The sequence below is a fragment of the Tachypleus tridentatus genome, chromosome 10 (genome assembly GCF_004210375.1).
Source record: "Tachypleus tridentatus isolate NWPU-2018 chromosome 10, ASM421037v1, whole genome shotgun sequence".
NCBI lineage: Eukaryota > Metazoa > Arthropoda > Merostomata > Xiphosura > Limulidae > Tachypleus > Tachypleus tridentatus.
The window spans coordinates 22,983,317-23,004,543 of NC_134834.1; the positions used below are offsets into that span (position 1 = coordinate 22,983,317).

Sequence of the window (21,227 nt, forward strand, 5' to 3'; positions counted from 1 at the left end):
CACTGTTGTGTGGTATGACTAGGTTTAGTTTTAGTGATGTGTCACTGTTGTGTGGTATGACTAGGTTTAGTTTTAGTGATGTGTTACTGTTGTGTGGTATGACTAGGTTTAGTTTTAGTGATGTGTTACTGTTGTGTGGTATGACTAGGTTTAGTTTTAGTGATGTGTTACTGATGTGTGGTATGACTAGGTTTAGTTTTAGTGATGTGTTACTGTTGTGTGGTATGACTAGGTTTAGTTTTAGTGATGTGTTACTGATGTGTGGTATGACTAGGTTTAGTTTTAGTGATGTGTCACTGTTGTGTGGTATGACTAGGTTTAGTTTTAGTGATGTGTCACTGTTGTGTGGTATGACTAGGTTTAGTTTTAGTGATGTGTTACTGTTGTGTGGTATGACTAGGTTTAGTTTTAGTGATGTGTTACTGATGTGTGGTATGACTAGGTTTAGTTTTAGTGATGTGTTACTGTTGTGTGGTATGACTAGGTTTAGTTTTAGTGATGTGTTACTGATGTGTGGTATGACTAGGTTTAGTTTTAGTGATGATTTACTACTGGTGGATGGCGAGTTTCTTTTGTGTCTGTGCGAGTTTCAAATGGCGTTTATATAAAGTATATTGTATGTATTCTGCAGGTCATTTAATCGTCATGTAGTGGCTTGTTGGTTCTTGGGTGGACCAGTTTCTGTTCGTTAATTATAAACCTCTTTCATGCGTTTCGGGTGATGGAAAAGTGTAAAAACTATTATTTTACAGGATTTTTTTTGTAATGAGAAGCATGCTCTTATTTGGCACGTTCGAGTTTCAGAATGTTAAATTCTTATGTCTTGTGTCATTTTGAATGTTCGAAGATACTAGGATTAACGTTGTAAACAAATAAGTGAAACCTGCCTTTTCAACTTCAACACTGGAGCAAAAACAAAAGACTTCAAAGGAACATAAAACACACCCTAAAATCAATAGAAACAAAGGATGGTGTTTGTAACGACAATTACTAACTTGAAGGTAACACTTCTAACTTCAAAAATTTTTTTTTGATTTTTTTTGTAATTTTTAAAACTAACAAAATATTTAGCTTGTAACATTTATAGCGTTACATTCTTTACGTTGTAAAAACAGGAAATTGATAAACAGTTGTTTTAATGTTCTTTGGACCAGAGAACCATTCCTCTGATTGATGAAACAGAAGGCTGATACCATAAACAAAACTTCTTAGAATACAAGTTCAAAACTCGTTTATGTGTGCGTGTTTCTGTTTGTTTGTTTGTTCTGAATTTCGCGCAAAGCTACACGAGGGGTATCTGCGATAGCGGTTTCTAATTTAGCAATGCAAGACTAGAGGGAAGGCAACTAGTCACTACTACCCACCGCCAACTCGTGAACTATTTTACCAACGAACAGTGCGACTAACCGTCACATTATAACGCCCCCACGTCTGAAAGGGCGAACATGTTTGGTGTGACTGGGATTCGAACCCACGACCCACAGATTAAGAGTCGAGTGCCTTAACAACCTGGCCATGTGTGTTTCTGTACTGCAACGTTTTGATAAGGTTCTAAAATGAAGGTTTATTTTATATAAGGTCAAAAGTAGTTCCATTGTCCAAGTATATCAACACACTTCTGCCTGCGGTTCAACTGCAATCTGACAAACATACTTTGGTGCTACCAAACAATATTATAGATAACTAATACATGCACTCATTATTACTAGGCATATAAAGAATACAGTGCTAAAAATATAGTAAGCCTAACAGTAATATCTTAAGTATAATTAATTGTAATCATGTTTCTCTTTCTTAACCTGAAGATGACCTAGGAAGGTCGAAACGTTGTTCTCTCCTTATCAATAAAAGTGTTAATACCCATACCAGCCGTTCTGAGATACATATTTACGACTTTGATGACGCAAGTTGCAAAAATTTATGCGAATAAAAACAAAGTACCTTTTTACGTGCAATTTCTTGGTTATTTCTCCGACAAACATATCTTTGCACTGATTTTCTGATAAGCTGTTATGTTAAACGAATCGATCAAATTCCAGTAACAAGCTTCATATGTTACTGTTACACCAAACGCAGATAGTCATTACTGAGCAGGTAACGCAACATGTGAACTATAGAACAAAACAGGACACAATCCAAGAGAAACAACCTACACGACCCTGCTGACTAAGTAAGGTCGTCACCTTGCCCGATCTCATAAAAAATTAAGGTGTTTCTATCATGTATGCACCCAGTCGACCGTGGACTGGCCTGAACAGGTTCGGAAGATACTTTAAGGGCGTTTAGAGTCACATTCGGTTGACTAGGTTCAATTTCAAGTTCTGCTAATTATCATGCAAATGATTTGAATACAAAAGGTCGGGTTAGTAGAATACAAATATGTTTTTATTTACAGATAATACAGAGCGAATTACTTTAGAGGTTGATTTATCGGACAGAAAACCTTTGCAATAGCTTTAAGAGTATGACGAAACAGGAAACATAAGATGTTTAACCAAAAACAAAAGTAACCAAGGGAATCTGATGCCCACGTTCTTACATCCTATTGAATACGAGTACAATGACGTCACGACCACGTGTACCACTATATGACCCCTACCAGAACAGCACGCCGGGTAAACTTGTCAGCTTCCGGTGGGATTCAGCACCTGGGAACGGTTAGGTCGTGTTCCCTTCTCCACGTTCACAGTAAGAAACGGAACGTTACACTCCATATGGCTGTACAATACCGTGCACTCACATTAATTATGTTAAATGAGTACAGGAACAGGATTACACAGTAAATTATATAATAAAATATATGTTATGCTGCTTTAAACTCCAATCTCCAATTTTCTTAACTTTATATTTATAACTCTCCATATCTACCAACTGAACTAATTTCACTGCCATTATACATGAACGATTGGTTTGACGTCTTCAAAATAATTAATTTCACTCCATCTAATTTATTTATCAAAACCCAGTTACTTTAAAAACATCGCTCAAGTATATAATTATAGACGTACTCGCTACTTAGCGGTGCAAAATGACTCAGAAATAAATTCATGCTTGGAAAACTCCTCTGCATAGCTTCTACATGAGGCATAAATTTTAGGCGGAGTCAATCTATTCGTTTGTCCACATTCCAAAAACCACCATCGTGAGAGACTCGTAACAATGGTCAGTTTCAAGAACTTTACGAGTTTCGTTATTCATAATGCGATTTTTTTAAATACATGTTCAGAACAAAAATAAAATAAAAATTTGCCTTTGACAAAATACTTATTTTATTTATTCTTTTTGAACCCGAACGATAAATGTTTTCACTGCATACTTATACCAATGAAACTTACGTGGGGCAAAAAATTTCTAAAGACCTGAGAGTTCTGATGCCGTAAAACGTTTTCACAGATAAATAAAAGAGACAGCCAACATTATTAAAACTAACAAATATAAACAATGTTAATATATTAGTTAAATTATGATCCTTATTATATTCTATGCTAGAAGAGAGGCCAGGGGTTGGTTATTTTAGTCGATCAAAAACCGTCTTCGACAACTAAGTACAAAAACAAATTTTATAGTATTAAAGGCTGATTTTTGGAGATTTTATACTATGTGGAAACATTTGTAAAAATTATATTTTCATAGTATTATTTACTTAGTACTTTTACAAGTTTCTTTTATAGTAACTTTAAATAGTGCCCTCAAACTAGTCCTACATAAGTACTGGACAATTCCACGTTGTCATAATTTAAAAAAAAAAAGAAGAGAGAAAACTGTCAATTTCACATATTCCGTTTTAAATATTGTAAAGTTACGTTAAATATTTTACATGGCAAACAGTTTTTATAAACATTTAAAATCATTAAGAAATGTTTATTTCTTAACACATTTTAAATCACAAGTCTGTACTGCTTTTACTGCGTCCAGAAAATAGTTACTGTTCTGTATTGGACGATAGAAGCGAAAAAGGTAAACTTTAAACAGGTGAAAAAGTTTTACTTCTGTGAGACATTTCTAAACGTAATACAGTAAGTTTTAGCCCCATGGTTGTTTGTTTTGCATTTCGCGCAAAGCTACTCGAGGGCTAACTGCATTAGCCATCCCTAACTTGGCAGCATAAGACTAGAACAAAGAGAACTAATAATCACCAACCACTGCCAACTTGGGCTACTATTTTACCAACACACAGTGGGACTGACCATAACATTATAACACCTATACAGCTAAAAGGGCAGACATATTTGGTGTAAAGAGAATTTCAATCCATGACCCTTAGATTACGAGTCAAGTGCCCTAATCACCTGGCCGTGTTGGGCCCAGGAGCTATGTCTGAAACAGTTCAAACCTTTCTCTCACACACTAGCACAACCAAACATACTGCACTTGCCCAGGCACCACAAACAAGTATTCTTCTGGGGCGTGTTTTTATATTCACCCTCCCTTCCCTGAGAGATACAGAAGTAGCTGAGAATAATGGAGCAACTTTGCTTGTATATGTAAACAGAATACAAAGGATCTTTGATCACACAAAGCAAGTTACAGTAGACAATCAAATTATCTACTAATTTAAAAAAAAAAAATTAAAAACTGACATTGTGTGACTTTCACACACACACACATACATGTTGTTTGAGCTAAACCATAAGAGGCTTCTTTAGCAATAGAATGCTCACTAAAAACTATTATATTTCTAACATTATTAGAGTTGGATCAACTAAACTTTGATTAAAGAGGTCAACATTCACAGACAAATGTAACATGTCTCTGCCAAGCAATCTGAGAATGACCAATTCTGACACAATAAAAACTGTGAAAAACTCAGAAAAAAATTGAAAACTGTTTGTATCATTTCTTGGAATCTCCAAGAAGGCATCTTTGTACAAAATTCCATGCAAGTTGGTTGATGTACATATGAAAAGTTCACAAAAAACCTGAAACTGTGCTTTCCTCACTGAAAAATTCCAAAATTATCTGTAGATCTATTTTGGGCCTGCAAAGAGTATCCTAATACTGAATCCCACATAAATCAGTCAAAATGTGGCTAAGTAATTAATAATGTACATAATCCTGTATGTATATATACAGGACCTGCAAAAACATCTTTGTACCCCATCCCATGTAAACTGGCCAAAATACATTAAAGTAATTGATAGAAACCTTTAAACCTATGCTTTTTGTGTCATTTTGACCACCCCACCCCTAAAAATGGGCAAAACCACCATTTTTGTTTGTTGATGTGGAGAACCCTTCCCATATAAATTAGTCAAAATATCACTAGTAAGTGACCAAATACCACAAATTAAACATCTTGTAAGCTCTGACTCCCCTGAAAAAAACATTAAGGGAATGCAAAACCAATCTTGTTGCATATAAATGTGTGTTGAACTTGTGAAATTTACAATTGTGTCAATTTTCATCCTCATTGCTGAAAACAATTATTGTACTAAAGCCGAAAATTACGTTTTGGGGTTGTTTGACTTTTGACCTCATAAAATCCTTAAAAAGCCCTAAATCAAAAAATTTAAAAAAGTAGACCAAGTTATAACTGAACCAAGTTTCAGGTCAATCTGTTGAAAAACATAGGAATGGTGACCGATTGATTAGCAATAGGAAGAAGAAAAAACAGAAAAATTGTATGTCTCTCTACAGACACAATTAAAGATTTGTTTAGGTAACATAAATAACACAAAAACTGTATAACACAGAAAAGTGTTTAATGCAAAGAGAACAGATTGAGACACATACACAAAAAAGAAAATGCTCTAAGAAACAAGACCAGCAAATGTTTTTTCTCTGTGTGTGTGTGGTGAGAACTGAGTGTCTGATTTAATATTTCCACGTCATATAAAAAATACAATGAACACTTTTCAACTGAAGTGCTTCTGAGACTAATGTTAGAAAAAAATATCTCCAATATAAAAAAGTTTACAAATTTTGAAGAATTTTTTCTAAATGTTGCTGGATTTAACGTGCACTATGTAAAATGTACTAATGACAGTTGAATTTTGGAACTAGTTTTTATAAATCTAAATTTTAGTGTTTACTACTGATAGGGTACCACACTAGAAACTGATATTACTCACCTACTGATAATGTTATTTTCAGCACACTGGTAAAGATCAAAAGAGTATATTCAAGTACCACAAATCAATACAGCACCAAAAGTTTGTTTGATACTTCTATTAAAAAAAGAGCATTTATTACCTGTTGGTTTTATTATTTTAGTAGCCCTGCAAAAGATTTAAACACCTTTTACTAAATCTTCTTAAATAATTTGTGCAAAGATCTTTTGCATTTTCATTAGGCTTAGCCAATGAATGTTTAGGTAAAAAACTGCTAATAAATTACTATTTTTATTAGGCTTAGCCAATGAATGTTTAGGTAAAAAACTGCTAATAAATTACTATTTTTATTAGGCTTAGCCAATGAATGTTTAGGTAAAAAACTGCTAATAAATTACTATTTTTATTAGGCTTAGCCAATGAATGTTTAGGTAAAAAACTGCTAATAAATTACTATTTTTATTAGGCTTAACCACCTATACTCAGGTAAAAAACAAAACTTAAACTACTAGTAAGTCATATTTTTTTATCTTAGTTTCAATAATAGCACGGAAAGAGAAAAACCTGTTTATCTCAATCACATGGTTAAGCCTAAGAGTATTAGAAACATGTCTGTGCTAAATTAGTGGAACTTAAAAGAAATACTCGTTGAAATGTGCCAAAAATGATGCCATAGTTTTAACATTGTAGTTCATTACTTCACCTTTTCACATTTACAAAGGTAAGCATACACTTGTACAAGTTCGTATTTTTATCTGATTAATGCAATGACTCACTAGTATTCTAAAACCAGATACACGCCTTCATTACACCGATTATAGAAAGTATGAAAGGCAAACTTCACAAAAGGCACACTCTTCCATCCAGAGAACATTTATGACTATAACAACACACTTTTGACTATAATAAGTCACTAGCAACATTTTTTAAACCACAAACTAATATACCTTAAATAATGAATAAAGCATTTTATTACTTCATTAATACATTTATGAAAGTTGTATTGTAAATTAATACAAAACATTGTGTAAACTATAATACATTTGATGTTTTCTAAGAACAAAAATGATAGTTTTTAATTCAAAATTGTTTTTAAATAAATTGTTTCATTATAAAGTAACACTTCTATTGTGCATTTAAGTATGCTGTATAATATCTAACACAAACTGTGAATTTACAGTTGTCTATTTAACCCACAATGATTTTGTAGTAAACTGGACCTTGTAACCAGACTTGTGTGTAAATTCTTAGTAACATATTTCTTTACATTGTATTAAACAATGTATTTATGATGTTTAAGTATGATGCTCACATAAAATAATCCATTTATACACTAATACAAATAAGTATTCTGTTCAATAATATTTGCAAAAAAAGACCTAAAGACAGCAAACAATTTTCAAAAGCTTCCTACACATGATGCACATAAATTATGCAAAATTAAATATATGAGCATTGTAATTAAGTAGATGAAAATGTTGTTAGCTACATATTCTACAGGTGGATGTTGTTAGCTACATATTCTACTGGTGGATGTTGTTAGCTACATATTCTACAGGTGGATGTTGTTAGCTACATATTCTACAGGTGGATGTTGTTAGCTACATATTCTATAGGTGGATGTTGTTAGCTACATATTCTACAGGTGGATGTTAAAGTGATTAACTAACTACATATTCTACTGGTGGATGTTGAAGTGATTAACTAACTACATATTCTACTGGTGGAGGTTGAAGTGATTAACTAACTACACATTCTACTGGTGGAGGTTAAAGTGATTAACTAACTACATATTCTACTGGTGAAGGTTAAAGTGATTAACTAACTACATATTCTACTGGTGGATGTTGAAGTGATTAACTAACTACATATTCTACTGGTGGATGTTAAAGTGATTAACTAACTACATATTCTACTGGTGGATGTTAAAGTGATTAACTAACTACATATTCTACTGGTGGAGGTTAAAGTGATTAACTACATATTCTACTGGTGGAGGTTAAAGTGATTAACTAACTACATATTCTACTGGTGGAGGTTAAAGTGATTAACTACATATTCTACTGGTGGAGGTTAAAGTAATTAACTAACTACATATTCTACTGGTGGAGGTTAAAGTAATTAACTAACTACATATTCTACTGGTGGAGGTTAAAGTGATTAACTAACTACATATTCTACAGGTAGATGTTAAAGTGATTAACTAGCTACATATTCTACTGGTGGATGTTGAAGTGATTAACTAACTACATATTCTACTGGTGGAGGTTAAAGTGATTAACTAGCTACATATTCTACTGGTGGATGTTGAAGTGATTAACTAGCTACATATTCTACTGGTGGATGTTAAAGTGATTAACTAGCTACATATTCTACTGGTGGATGTTGAAGTGATTAACTAACTACATATTCTACTGGTGGAGGTTAAAGTGATTAACTAACTACATATTCTACTGGTGGATGTTAAAGTGATTAACTAACTACATATTCTACTGGTGGAGGTTAAAGTGATTAACTAGCTACATATTCTACTGGTGGAGGTTAAAGTGATTTCATCTCTTCAAATACTTCAGGAAACTGAAATATAAAGTAACAGTAAAAAGAAAAGACCAGAAATGGCTGTTAAGATGTACTTAAAATAATTTAGAGACAAAGGAAAGTAAAGTACTGAATCATGTTTAGAAACACACACAAAAATTAACTACACTCCCAAAAAAATATTTTATTCAACTTTCATGTTTTGGGTTGTACCTTTCTCAAGGATTACATCATCACACACACACACACACACACACACACAAACTGGTGACCAAAAAGAAAAAAGAAAACATGGGTTTGAATGATGCAATTGTTTTGGAATGGGATTACTCACTGTTTTGTAAACACTGTTTCAATCCTCAGGTCTGTTCTACAAAATGTAAATACCGATAAGTTTTTAAAAATAATGAAATATAGTGAAATTTAGAGAGTTAATTAAGTTTGCCGAGTACCAGTATCCTACAAAACACTTACTACAAACAGAGTAAAACAACACTTACATCTATACCATGATACATGTTAAGCTGTAAAGAAATTCTAAATGGCATGATATGAAAAAGTTGCAACTTATTACAGAACATACTTACCAGAAAAAATACAGTGATTAAGAATTACCAAACTGTTAAAAAAATGTTTAATACGTGGTTTTCAAGCTATACATTGTTAGCAGAACCTGTAATGATATCCAGTTAACTTTCCACACATATAATATCATTTAAAACTGCACAGAACAAGCCTGTCACAAGAATCACAAGGTGCAATTTTTGTCAGTGTATTTTGTTACTTGCTAATGGATATTGATGAACCATATAAATATATTTCCTTACCAAAGAAACCTTGCCTAATAATGATTATAAAAGTCCATATTTTCAACACTAGTAACTGGTATAAAATGTATAGTAAAACTATTTCCATAAATAAATATCTGTAGTGTAAACAGATCTTAAATATAATAAATCATATATATGAACTTTGAGGCCTTTTTAAGTCTATTTTAATCACAGTGTTAATATATTTACCAACAAAACTCAGGGAATTCAGTCTGTTCTTTGAGTGGAATAATTTATATACAGTGGAACCCCTCAGATTTGGTAACCCCTTCTAAGCAGTCACCCCTCAGGTTTGGTCACTCCTTGAAAGCAGTCATTCAATCACAGTCCCTTTTTGTTTACATAATCCCTAATTATGTACAGTGGAACCCCTCTAATCAGGCCAGTTTGTCTCAGTCCTGAAGGTGGCTGCTTTAGAGTGGTTCCACTGTACATTTAATTCAGAAATTTCCAAAAATATTCTATAATCCATAGAAAAGTGTGTGTGTGTGTGTGTATATGTATGTGATGAATAAATTAATTATTTCTTACATTTGATACTGTGAATACAACTATATACCTAAAATTTAGCTTTGGAACTAATTATGTTTCACTTATCCGTATTTATGTACCTGTTCAAAACAGAAGTTTAGGCTGGACAGTCAGTTTAATTAATCAATATAATTGATAACCTATGATTATCTATTAAATCAATTAGTGTCAGGTAAAATTATCTATTGAAATTACAATTAAATCTATTAATGTCACAAAAATAATTAACCAACCAGAAGTTTTAAAATTACCATTTTCAAGTATTAAAGCTGTTCAACTAATTCATGGTTGTTTAGATTACAACAAGAAAATTATAAACAAATAAAAATTAGTTTGTAGTTATCTTATCACTAACAACCCTAGTCACATGAGAGAATAATCAATTAACTGAATGCAGTTAATAAATTTGGTGAGAAGTGCACCATACTTTTCAGAATAGTAAAGCATGAGACAACATGACGTATGAGAGTTTCAGTACTTTAAATCAAAATTTATAGTTAGAATCCAATGTAAACTTTCTAGTATGGGTAAAACAAATTTCAAATACTTCAGTTACTCATTTAATTGATCTAAATCTATCAGAACCTGTATTTAACTTTTAATTTAAAGGTAACATACATTGACCCAACTGCAATGTTGATTATGTTATGTGAGAAGTAAACAACAGTATGCAGATGTCTAAATTTAAAATAGTTTCTATGAAAGGGAGAAAATATAATCCCCTATTTGAATGATTCTATAAATACAGTTTCACACGTCTTGAAGTTAATACTTCAGACAATTTCTAATATCAATTACTTTCAGGTTTGAAATGAAATATTCAATTAATTAACTTCTTATAATAAGTTTTTCATCACGTAATTGTAATACTTAGAGAACTAGTACACAATTTTTAACAACCACTTTGGTAAGTTCCGAAACTTAGAACTCCAACTCCTCTGTTTACTTATACTAAACGTGTGAAACAGTCAAATGAAATTGTAATTAAATCTACTAATGTCACAAAAATAATCTACCAATCAAAATTGGTGTTTACAATTATTACAGTTTTCAATGTTATGACTATCCAAGTAATTCAAAGTTGTTTAGCTTAATCAGTTAATGCCATAACTCATGAAAATAATTGGCTAATAAAAATTAGTTTAAAATTATCACTTTCAGCTACTCCAACTGTTAGCACATCCACATTTAACCACTGAAAGCAGACCGTCCCCTATAGAGTGAATCAGCAGATTAAGATTTAGAAGACAGTTTTATTTTTCTACCATGATGACTGCTTTATTGAATTAGGCAATGACAATGGATAGCAGCAACACTGCTTGTATTTCCTTACCTAAGAAAATATATTGACTTGTAAAAGGTTTGAAGTAGGGCTAACAGAATGGTATTTTTAAGTAAACTAATTTCTGAAAAGAGTAAATTAGGTTGAACCACTATATAACAGAAGTTTTAGCAAGATACTGTAAAATAATGTTTCACTAAAACTGTACCTATCCTACAAAATAAATGAACTGGACCAATGAAAACGATCTTTATTCTAACTCATTGTGAATACTTTGACTAGATGTTTGCCAGCCATCTTCACTCCCTCAAGTCTTATTTCCAAACTTATCCCTTCACTCAAGATGATGTATCAGTGGAGAATTATGTCACCTATTTGAAGTGATAATAACTTATCTGTAGCAGCTTGTACTACCCACGTGACTTTCCACTTTCATTCAAACATAAGGAAGATTGCAACCAAGAGAAATCACTGGATCTACCACTGAAGGATTCTGATGTTGATCTTCCTACACAAGGTGAAGTTTTATAGCAAAACCTCCCACATGTAGATCAGATCATCTCCAGAGAATGACAAAAAAACAACAAAATCAACTTTACTTTCTGGGCCATGTTATGCAAAAACTGCATACAGCTAAACAAATTAAAAATTTCAAAAACTAACATGAAATAAGAAGGTTTCAAAAAGCATTGATTTTAGTTTGCCATTAAAATTATTTATTGGAAGAAAAGTTTCTTATTAACTCAAAATATGAGAAAAAGTGCATTCTGATATGCATAACAGATTCTTCACCTCAGTTCAGATGCTGCTAGAATTTATACAATAGACTATACATGTACAATCACATTAAACTTCAAGCAAAGATTTAAAACTATTGAGATTAAATAATTAGTTTGAAATTACCACAATACGAGGCTTATTTTATTTGCTTTGTTCTTCCAAGTAGCACTGATATATTGTGAACTTAGCAAAAGTTAATATTTTCCTACACTGAAAATGCATTTCAGATAGATACCTCTTCTCACAGTTACAACTATTTCTGACTTCACTGCCCTCTAGTGCACAAATTTTCAGTCACCACTAGCGGTGAAACTTCTAGTTACTTCCATATGTTTATCACATAATTCAGCTGCAGCATGCAACAGTTTTCCACCAATAAAAGTGAACAAACCCTCCTTCCACAGTTGAACCCAATCCTCAAGATTAGACACATGAAACAACAACAGAAGTGGAAAGGATGTGTGTGAAGTGTGAGTGACGATATGCATTCTGATACAATTACTTACTTCTTTCCAAAATTACAGCTACAATCCTATATTAAGTAGATGAAAGGACTGGTATAAAATTACCTTGGTAAGCACCTGAAGAGATACTCTTCTCTATATAGAGAGAACAAGTATGGTACTACAATCAAAGGGTAAAACAATATAATTATTCCCAATGTCTTTGGAAGAAGAGTGTGTGTATAGAGTGGCTTCAACACATGTGACCATAAGGAAGAGGTCAACTCCAGCCCAGACCAGTTGCATTGGGAGGAACTCAACCAGCCCACGACAGGAGGAAGTTTCACATCCACACATCTTTGGTCTAAGAATAAAATAGTAAGAGGAGTCTCCATTCTGAGAATCTAAACCATCATGTGCAGAAATTCAGCATAATCTGTAACAATAAACCCTGGGATCACACATCTGTACAATGTCATGAAGGTGAAAGTGCTACACAGAGGGCCAGTTTACTCGCATGTGAGGATGCAAGATGGCTGGTCCAGCTCCAACCAAAACTAGTTGCCCAGGAACTGATATCCAAGTGGCAGTAAGAGGAAGGGACCCCAGTCAGAGAGGCAAACTGCAAACCAGAAAGATCTAGTCCAGAAAAACATCAAACATGAGGCAAGAGAACAGTCATTCCTTCTACACAGGCAGAACACCACTACCTTGCTCTTGACTGACTGGAATTGTGCACATTTAGGAGGATTCCTCCATCTTCCATCACCACAACTGCTAAGAGCTGGTATATGGTTAGGACCATCATATTCCACTGGAAGGATGGAGAAATGCAGTGGAAAGTCCAGAGGAATGCATCACTGGCAAAAGTGCAATGAATGACCAAGAAACTGTTTTGAAAAGCAGACATTTCCTCATTTGACAATCTGAAAAGCATTTGATAAGGACAACACTCTTTCTGCTTTATCATGTTAGTCAATGAAATCTCATTGAACCAAAACAAACAGATTTATGATCAATGTACTGCAAGAAAGAACCTACTTTGTGAAACTCCTCATCTTAATAGTGAGTGTGATACACCTTATAGATCTTATGGTGCATATTTGGGATATCAGTATACCTGAACAGGCACCACACATCACAGATCCATAACATGTAAGATAAGCCTCTGAAACAAAGGAGAAATGAAATAAAAATAACTTACCCACTCAGAGTTGTACTAATGTGTGGAGAACAGCTATTGGAGAAAGATGGTATCTGGTTAAGTAAAAAACTGCTAAATGATGCACAAAGTGTGAGAGTAAGCTACATGTCAGCCTGGACAATCTCCCTTCCAAAGGGCAATAGAAATTAGCAGCCAAAGACATTGTAAGATGTTGATTCTGATGGGATGATACACTGAACAATTGACAAGATTCAGGAGAAAGGGAGGAATAAGCAGTCAAGATAACCTTACAACCCAACTGGTAATGGTGAGAAAAGAATTGTCAAGAGAAATGAACAGATCCCAATGGATAAACAAATGGGAGCAAGAGCCATGGAAAGGTGATGTTTGTGACACAAAACACTGTGAAGCACAATCTGGATACAATGGACAATCTTGATAGTAAGATTGGGAATAAATGTAGGCTATGTAAGAAAGAGGTAATAACTAGAGGGAAAAATGAAAGGTAGATGACAGAGCCACCCTAGAACCTGTAATGGTTTAAAACCATGGATGAACAGAAAGAGGTTCAATAAAGTTGCTGTAGAGACTCAAATGCTCCTGAGACTAATGGTCTGAGATATCCTGTGCCAATGCAGCACACACCCTATGCTGTCCACAAGGCATCTATGAAGATGTGGATATCTGGATGGGGAGGAGGAACAGGTACTTCCACTGTCATGTTGTTTGTATCTAACCATCTGAAGGAAAACAGTTAGGGATATTCATTGAAAAACACCACTAGATGAATAAGATATTGAGTTGGGTGGATAATAAACTTCTCCACCTTGATAAACCAACCCACCTGAGGATGAGTTGTGTTGTGTGAGGAAGACTATGTACAGGATGGAACTGCAAGCTAGTCATCAGTATAAAGAAAGGAACTGAACTGAAAAATGTAGAATTTGGACAAATGATTGGACAACCTAACAGAAAACATAGGGTGCCAATACCAGCCTTAAAAAGGAAAAAATCAAGTACTAGTTCTTAACACTGACATGTCAAACTGAGTGGTTAAGATTTGATTCAACTGCACAAAGTAAATCAGCTGTGATAGGAAGGTTTTTCACTCTCCTATTGATGGACTGCTGCATGCTTAAATGCAACTGAGCCAGGATGCATACATGCTGAAGAAGTTAAGAGTTTCAAGGCTAATGGTGAGCAAAAATGTGTGCATTAAAAACAGTCAAGTCAGAAACAAGTCAGAGGTAAGTAATCATGTTGGAACCATCTTAATGTAGTGGAAGTAACAAATGAAAGAATAGCTAGCAACAACTATCTCTTACACTTCTTTCCTGCTTGTACATACTATAATTACAGGAAAACTTAACAAATTAAGGCCATTAACAAATAAACTTAGTATTCCAAAATTGTTTAATTTCAAAATTTAAGTTCAAGGTCTAATTATTGTTTTAATACAGCCATTGAATAATCAATTAGTAAATATACATAATTGCCTAACTCTGTTTATTAAACTTTTATCTTACATATTCTGTTATTGTGAAGGACAAACTTCAAGAGAAATATCAAGTCAAAGTTCAACCAGTGGCCCTGATAATCCTTTGTCTCCAGAACAAAGTACATATATTGAACTTGATAATGATAAAGCTATTAGTATGATTGAAGAACATGGAAATATAATTATTTCTTACTGAATCTGAGTTACCAGGTGCCAGTGGGGTGAACAGCATCAGCTTGATTGAACTCACAGACAGAACCAGTGTATGATCACAAACAAAGGAGCTCAATTATCTATGCAAGCAACACTACTATCCATGCTAGTGTAAATCCTTACGTAAAGAAATGTTTCAAAAACTGTTACCAGTCTAAAAACCTTCCATTCACATGCAGCTAGCACGAAATCCTTCAACAAAGCCCTCATGTCTTCATGATGTCTGAGGGTTAAAGACATATTGACGATATGTAGTAAGTTTAGAAGTAACCATTCCATAACCAGTTATTCATTCATCATCATTCTCAAACACTATAACCTGTACTGTAGATCAACCTTTAAACAGTATTACTAAGTTAGAAATGTAAACACAGTTTTTGTTACAACACAATCCAGCTAACACAACAGCTGCATGAGGAATTTTGATAAATTAGTGCTGGCACCTCTGGTGTAATGACTGTGTACCTCAATTATTCACAGGTGATATAAAGAATATGAAAACATTTTCATCACAAATGGAAATAAAATAATAAACTTTTTAAAAACAAACATGTGCCAGCAACCATTTTGAAGTTCAAACTACCTCAGTAATTTATTCTGTCAACACACTCATTAAACCTCATTAATCTAATAAACTTCTGTCATTACGTGTAACAAAAACTTTTAAACCTGCAACGTTTCTACTATCAGCTGTTATAGGAGAAGTTTCTGATGATGTTTTAGGGAGATCCATACAGACATCCTCAGATCCTTCTAGACATTGTACGTATGTTAAAGAATAATGAGGGTTAAAGCTCAGCAGTTAAAGAAATTTGTTAATTAAATAATTTTTAGGCTTATTAACTAATCACAATCAATTTATCTATTATTCTCACAAGGAACTTGAATAGTTGAAATAATTCAAATTAATACGATTCCCAGTCATGATAAATTGGCCCTTCTAGTCCTCGTGTCAAATTTTGAAATATGTCCCAGAAGGTATTGATTGGTAGAAATAAGCTGCTTGACTCTAATATTCAGAATATCTTTTCAGATTTGAAATCCATAAAGTATTAAAAAATATATAGTTGTATATAGCAGCAATGGTTTTAGAAGCTTCAAGGTTTCCATCACCTTGCTTTCTTCTAACCAGGACACTTGTCTCTCTCATTACTTTTGTTTTATATGAGCCATGAATACAAAGGTAAGCAGTATCTAATACCACAAGTAAACCAGTCTCCTATCTATATTTATGCTCCTGGCAAGACATTTTTATATATTTCAATCAGAAGAAGCTTTTAAAATTATATTATTGGATTACGGTTAGAGGTTATTTGTCATTTCCAATACATTTTTTGGCCCTGAAGTTTTTTTTTCCCTAAATTTGGGTTTTTCTCAACCAGGGATCTTAATAATCAGAAAACTTGTTTTGATTAGTTGATTTTCATAAGTTGTGAGAGTTAATTAAGCCAAATAACATTGAATTAAATAATAATAATAATGCATGATGGTAATATTTTATTACTTGGACAGTAAAAGAGAACTGAAAATGCTATTTTGATTATTTGATTAATTTCATTACATTAACTGAATTTAAAGTATATTCATTTCACTAATCTGAATAACTAATGAATAACTATTAACACCTTTAATTTTAATAAGTCAGACTGATTGCATCAAAGTTTACTATTAGTTAATGTAACATAAAATAACTGATGGATGAAAATTATGATTAAATTGGTAATGTCACATGACAAATATAGTCAAATGTTAATCTGAAGCAATTATCTGTTTATAATTATTATTGCATCAAATTAATGTAACAAAATAACTGATGGATGAAAATTATGATTAAATTTACTGTCACCAATTATCAAATAATTCCAAATTTGCATATTATTCCAAATATGCATAGTAAAAAAAATAGTTTGGTTGTGATTTATCATTATTTTTCACTAATTCAAGGCTGTTCATTATAACTGATTAATGTTGCAACTCTTAAAAAAATAATCGACTAATCTAAATTAGTATTCCCGATTACCATCTTTGATTAATTACAATCATCCATGTGTTATAAAAATAATGAGTTGAATGTAACTGATAAGTGAGCTTGATAATTAATTAATAATCAAAACAATTTCAACTGCAATTTCTGAGCCAAAGTTTTACTATTTTGTCAAACCATGACCAGCAGAATTTCTGATTACTGCTTCTGCCAATATCTCTCACCTGAGAATTTTCATCCATAACTTTCAACAGTATTTTCATCTCAAAACACATGTACTTATTTTAACACACTGATAAGAGCTAGGACTGACTTAAATATACTATTAGCCACTGATCAAAATGACTTAAACACCAATGATTTCTTCTAGGACAAAGGTTTCTTATTGCATATTCTTCACTCTGTCACACAGCTAACTGAAAGGATGGCTGTAGATGCAATATTACACACTATTTTTGCTATAAAATCTATGAACCTTTTCATTTTAACCATGTGGATTGACTATGACCCTGTGTCCAATTCACTATAATCAATATCCCATTGTTTTTAACTTTCTATCATTTTTTTTTTAATGGAACTGCTGTTTTAATGGATTGTGCATTCTAAGACTAGAACCTAACTAAAAATATCCAAAGGTGAAGAACTGGCTACCCTCTACAACTGCTGTTGATCTAAAATATCTCAGAAGTCCTGGTCTAGTGTTTACATTAGTAGGGAGAGAGGACTAGAAGAGGGTGGATAAAAAAATGTAAAGAATTATATTCTTTAGTTTTCTCACCATTATCATGTTCATATATACATATCTTTCTCTGTTAAGCCTTCTTTTGAGTCCATTTGTGCAAACTGATGGATCACATCCTATTAAGAGTTAATAGCGCAAATCATTTTCATAGACACGGAGTGACATAAGCACAATGGTGCTGAAGATTACGTCATGTCAGTTTTAGTAAACAGTCATGTGTAAATTAATGTGTTATTCTAGGCAAGTAAGATGACCAGATGTTTTGTCAATAGCCAATAATGATCACTCTCTGAACTGTAATGTTACGGTTTGGGAACGTATAAAAATTTAAAATAAAACAAAATAGACATATATGACAGATGAATGAAAACAGAAAAAAAAACAAAACAGATTGGATACCGCTTGAAACACATGTATAAATGCTGAATACAAATTAATCAAATATGTTATACCATCATATAGATTGTTCAGTAATGATTTTCAGTTTCCTTTTTCCTAATGTCTTATGTCATGGTCATATTGTTGAATCAGAAATTTTGAATTTCTATCAATTGAATTATATTATTAAGTTTAAAGCTTTAAGAGTTGAGAAGCATTTTATATGAAGTCTTGGGTCCAGTATTTTGTAATGTTATATTATATTCTATTTCTCTTGCAAAACTTCAAATAATAACTTTTCTTTCTAAGAAACCTGATATTACCATTTCAATCATTCTTACTACATAATAAGGAATTTGTAACTTAATCCAGTTCACACAGCAACAGTCCTCGTCAAGCTGTTTACTAGTATAAGCAGCATCTCAACCACTACTGCATCATTTGTATGGCAGCCAACCTGATAAAGTGAAGTTCCTTAGTGCTGAGAGAAACTTTTTATCACTAGATACAGCAGCTATAATAAGGTTGAAATATCATTATGCACTCTTTTCCTACTGTAGTAAGATAACTAAGTTGCTCATCACCTTTACTGTTGAAAGCAGATGAAAAATCAAGTTTTTAAATTACAATGGAACCCCTCTAAAACAGCCACCTTCGGGACTGAGACAAACTGGCCTGATTAGAGGGGATCCACTGTACATAATTAGGGATTATGTAAACAAAAAGGGACTGTGATTGAATGACTGCTTTCAAGGAGTGACCAAATCTGAGGGGTGACTGCTTAGAAGGGTTCCACTGTATTGATAATTTCTTAAAAATCAAAACCAAGTAAGAGTTCACAATATCTACACTTTATTATGATAAAGTACCAAACAATACTTGGATACATAAATCCTTTTTATTTCAATTAAGTATTTTAATACTTGTGATAAATATCATCTAAGTATCTTAACCTTAATTACCCCTACACAATTCAAATCCAAAACAAAAGTCATAACAACATACAATACATAAAGCATAATTTTTACAATGCATTTATCATACTATAAGTTAAGTTAACAATTTACTGAGTTAATTGTAAAAATAGTAACGTGATTACTGCATAAATAAAAACAATGATAACTCCTATATTTCCTTAAATAATTGACAAAAATATACACACAAATAAGCATATAAGATCTACGTAAGCATAGGGTTTAACCAATACGTATTGGAATAGTTTAAGTTAAAAAAAAACAATACTTGGTGTCGTGAAAACTTGAGTAAACTGCTGTGGTTGGTTAGACACATATAATCATGTTTGGTTTGGTAAGCTATCTTGTAACTTGATCCAATCTTAAATTTTCATTAATAAAACTGAAAGTACAAAACTTTTACAATGCATTTAAAAACCTGCAATTTAAAGGAATGGGCAAAATTAAACAAGTTATAAAGACAGAATGCTTAGGAATCTAAGACTTAAAATACACAAAGAACTGCATATTGGAAACTGGATACATGTTCATGTGTGTATAATTAACATATCTGTAACTAATGCAAAATATAAATCTGTTGTGTTTTACAGTAGTTAATTAATAAACAAATATATATCATTTTGATAAAACATAAATGTAATGTTTCATCTTTGTAGATGTTCTTTTAAAACACAGTATTTTTTATTAGGAACGTAGAGTGTGTTTATTACTAATTTCAATAGAAATAAAACTGGAAAAACTGTTTTATCAAACTACATACATGAAATGTTAATAGCTTTTGGTTTTTATGGTTTCATATATTAATAACAAATTAATAATTGCTACGTACATGGAAAGCACAATTTATTCCTTAAAAAACTGCAAAATCAGCTTTATCATTTATGCTTCGAAAGAAAATCTAACTCATAATACTAATAAAAATACCACTCGGATCATGATGGTGTATACACATACATACTGAGAATTAAATCAAAGAAATTCGAATATTATGCTTGACACTAACCATTGTGTTCTGTAAATATATTTCCAGAAACTGATGATAACCGAGAGTCCTTAGATCTATTTTTGAAGCTTTTCCCAGACTTTCCACCATGTCCACTACCAACCGAAGATCCACTTCCACGGTTTTCCTTGCCCTGCTGGGCTCCCATAGCCTAACGTCAAAACGACCTTCAGGCTATTCGGGATCCTTACTAACCAGTCTATTTTCAGTACATTACTTTTGTTTAGGAGAGCTTCAATAGTACTATTGATAAACTAAGAAAGTATGCCAATTAATAAAACTATAAACATGTTAACAAGTAGTGACTATCAATAATTTAATCACTAACAATTTCATTAGTAGCCATATTGAAAAACCTCTGAAACGAATGACCGAACACTCTCAAAGCAAACCTCTATGCCGTCCATAGGGGCCGCTGCAATAAGTCAGTCCTTTTTTTATTCTTTTAAACTAATAAGAGTGATTACATTCTAATAAACCATAAATATATAAAATAAATTTTACTATTTCATTCTGTTTCCATTATATTGTTTTACAATGAAGCTTATATATTTTGTATTGAATAAAATATAAATAAACTTTACAAAAAAAAACTTTAACGAAAAAATAGCCATTAAAGTAGCTTTATTTAATACTTTTTAATGACTATGGTTTCTTTTCATGGAAAGATAAATTGATACCAAGATAAAATGACTTATTATTTTAGAGACATATAAGAAAACTTATGTTTGTTCGTTATTATGCAGAACGCTTCAAAATGGGCTAGTTATGCTTTGTCCACTACGTGTATCAAAACTAATTTGTTTAGCGATATAA

The 21,227-nt window shown here is 32.5% G+C and overlaps 1 pseudogene across 1 annotated transcript in view; it reads right to left on the minus strand.

Moving 5' to 3' along the window:
* The window catches only part of LOC143228878 (tyrosine-protein kinase Abl-like), a 128,383-nt pseudogene extending 107,565 nt beyond the window's left edge, over nt 1-20,818 (minus strand). The window contains exon 1 of the transcript XR_013015487.1: nt 20,412-20,818. The product of XR_013015487.1 is annotated as a tyrosine-protein kinase Abl-like (transcript). The remainder of the gene's footprint in view (nt 1-20,411) is intronic.
* Between the last annotated feature and the right edge of the window lie 409 nt (nt 20,819-21,227).